Below are 3,517 nucleotides of genomic sequence, written 5' to 3' on the forward strand. Positions count from 1 at the left end.
AGACTGAGATCTTTGTGATCTTCAGTTTGATCTTGAGGGTATCCGGGTTTTACCACCAGTGGACCTTCAGGCGGGTGGGGTTTCCCCGAAACCGAAGATAAATTGAAGACGTTTAAGGACTCTGTACGGCTAAGTTAGGTCAGCTTATTGTGTCACCATATATGAATTACAAAAATATTTTATGTTTGTTAACAGTTAAAAGAAAATGAATTAGTGATGGGTAGATATTTGATTGAAGATTATTATTTTATATCCAGGGCAGATTTACTAAAAAAAATATTCGTATATTAATTTGGGCTTCAATGATCTAGATTCTTTTTATGCTCGAAAATCGAAGCGTCAATTTGTTATTTTAATAAAGTGTGAAGATGGAGATTTAATCATCCGTCTTGCTAGTCCGAGTCTTCCAATCGTGTTAATGCAAGTTTGTTCTCCCCGGTTAGTTCATCAATTCTGTTCAATAACTTACAAATTTTGTTCAATGATATGATTGCAATTAGCCAGAGTTCATGCGCGTTGTTACTGTTGACCGAATTTGAATATGCGTTGATAGTATTATATATGTGTGCTGTTAAAAAATTGGTATGATTTACAAATAACATGCTTAGCCATATGTATGAGTGTCAATGTCTAATATATGATTTAAGTGTTTCAAGGATCCCTATGGGGTAGAGGTAAGGCTGCCTACATCTTACCCTCCTCAGACCCTACCATAGCTTTGCTATTGGTGGGATATACCGAGTACGATGATGATGATGATGATGTTTCAAGGATCATCGAACAGTTGAACTGAAATTTATAATTGATGGTATTAAAGTGTACGCTATTAGCATGTTTCATTGTCTTTTTTGTGTTGTTTTGTTTGCTGATTGCAAAACCTATAATCTGGATTTTGGATATTTTTTGTGTGATCTTTTTATCGATCATTTTTTTAACTAAAAAGTATTGTTTAGTGATTATGGACTACTCACTTAACATGTTCTATTGTTTTCTTTTAGTTCCTTAATTGGTTTATATTTAAACACTTTGCATTCTTTGTTACAGGGCACCTAAACTTTTTATATGTGTTCTTTTTCAATTACAGCATTCATAAACCGATATATATTTCAAAGATAATCACTTGACACTCCAAGTCAAAGTTTGAATTAGTTTATGAAAATAGGCACACACATGTATAAACTTTTTATATGAATCGTTGGATAATTATGCTGTACTTGATTTTTCACAGTTTGCAATATTGATTCAACAACCACTACCTTAGGATGAAAGCTCAACGACTGTCTTCTGATAGAATCACCACACTTCCTCAAACTATAATAGAAGCCATCCTGTGTCTTTTACCAACTAAAGAGGCAGCGAGGTCAAGTATCCTTTCAAGGGAATGGAGGTACAAATGGACCACCATTCCTAAACTTGAGTTTGTTGGGCCTTATGTGTCTCAAAAATCAAACGTTAATTTGGATGACATGGCAAGTGAAAGGTAAAACATGGGAAACATGTGCAAACTTTTATGGGCTATCCACCAAGTTCTGTTGTTGCGTCAGGGTCCGATACATGAGTTCACCCTTACAAGAACGGGTTTACATGGCACCTGGTTTGAAATTGATCAAATAATACTTCATTTGTCAAGGAACCATCCCGTCAAGAAATTAACACTTCACTTATGTGATTATACTCTACCCTTCTCTCTGTTCTCATTGCATCACTTAACAGATCTGTCTCTTAGTTCCTGTGACATCAAGCATAAACCAATATTCAATGGATTTGGAAGTCTAACAAGCTTATCCATGAGCGATGTAGCCATCTCTAAAGAAGCTCTTCTACATCTATTATCTAATTGTCCATCGCTTAAGAGATTGAGTCTGGTAAGACTTAACTTGAATATCTAAATTCTCATGGGCTTTCAAAACTTTATCTGAATATTCTAAGCTGCTGCAGCTTACATCCGATTGTCTGTACCAAGATGAAGAAATTACAATTATGGAGTTGTTTAAGTGTTTACCTGTGATTGAACATCTAATCACTTCTCGTTGCTACGTTCAGGTACGTAATATGCACTCGCATTTTATGTAAATGAAAAAAAATTAATCTAAAAGCTTTTGCATTGCCTATGGTTAAAGTATGGGGTTGAAGTCTCGGTTCCAGAAGAATGTCCAATCTTGCTGCTCCATCTCAAATACTTTTGTTTCGAAGATATTAGATTTGCTGACCGCTATGGATTGCCTTTTGTTTTTTCTTTGATCAAATGCTCACCGAACTTGGAGAAAATTAAGCTAGAGGTAAACAGCTAGTGTTCCTATTTGTTTTGATTCTGATGTCAAAGTTCATTGACGCTAGACTCCTGCTGCAGATTGATACTGAATGTGATAATGATTTAGAGTCCAGTGAGGTGGAAGAACGATCTGTTAAGTTGGAAGAATATTCCGATTTTTGGTTGGAACATCTGAATGAATTGGAGATGCATAATTTTACCAACTTTAAGCCTACAATGGAGTTTGTGAAATTGATCTTGGCGAGGTCACCCAATCTGAAGAGGGTGATATTGAATACATGGGAGGAAGATAAGAATGAAGAGTTGGAGATGCTAAAAATACTTTTACGCGCTCCAAAAGCATCACCAGTAGAAATCATATATATTTGAGAATCGCTGCAAAACCCAACAATGATGATGAGTCTCTTTTGTTGAATATTAGATCACTCAACTTTGTTGGCAACTGATGTCACAATGATAATCTTGTATTGCTACTTGCTCTATTATTTTTGTTACTGCTAAGTCACTTTGGCTGAAAACTTAACCTAAAACACATTCCTTGTGTTTTATAGATTTTAGATTAGCTAAGTTTGACAAAGAGGAGATATGTAAGGTTCAAGGGTGGGTGGTTGCATTTTTCTAAGTTTTAGGTACTTGAAAATGTTAAAAGAGATTCCGGGCCTTGAATATCTCTTATTATAGAAAAATGGAAAATTGGATTTTAATAATCCCAACTTAATGCAGTTGACTGATAATAATCCCAACTTTGAAAGTAACTGTCACTGGTCCCAACTTTCACACTATTTATTTTCATTGGACTCCCGTTAAAAAAAACTTAACGACGTTATGTTTTTTTCCAAATTTCAAACTGATATTTTATGGCTTTTGATTGGAATGAGAATACAAGTCGATTGATGTAAAACTTACTTTCAAACGGTGGTCCAAACGACTAAAGGAAGCTTCAATTTCGGTGTTTAAACTTTTAATTAGCAAAATTCAAGTTGTTTGAAGCGTCGTTTTGAGTTAAGTTTTACATCAATCGACTTGTATTCTCATTCCGATCAAAAGCCTTAAAATATCAGTTTGAAATTTGGAAAAAAACATAACGTCGTTAAGTTTTTTTTAACGGAGGTCCAATGAAAATAAATAGTGTGAAAGTTGGGACCAGCTACTTTCAAAGTTGGGATTATTATCAGCCAACTGCATTAAGTTGGGATTATTAAAATCCAATTTTCCTAAAAAAAAATATTGACTATTAACAACCTG

The 3,517-nt window shown here is 34.6% G+C and overlaps 1 pseudogene across 1 annotated transcript; it reads left to right on the top strand.

Moving 5' to 3' along the window:
• Positions 1-219: 219 nt before the first annotated feature.
• Positions 220-2,877, top strand: LOC143567167 (F-box/FBD/LRR-repeat protein At1g13570-like; annotated as a pseudogene). The gene is made up of 5 exons (XR_013141366.1): positions 220-438; positions 1,229-1,865; positions 1,939-2,043; positions 2,121-2,279; positions 2,351-2,877. The product of XR_013141366.1 is annotated as an F-box/FBD/LRR-repeat protein At1g13570-like (transcript).
• Positions 2,878-3,517: the final 640 nt, after the last annotated feature.

Source organism: Bidens hawaiensis, unplaced genomic scaffold (genome assembly GCF_021521415.1).
Source record: "Bidens hawaiensis isolate Kalapana, Puna unplaced genomic scaffold, B.hawaiensis_p1.1 tig00023229_1, whole genome shotgun sequence".
NCBI classification, from domain to species: domain Eukaryota; kingdom Viridiplantae; phylum Streptophyta; class Magnoliopsida; order Asterales; family Asteraceae; genus Bidens; species Bidens hawaiensis.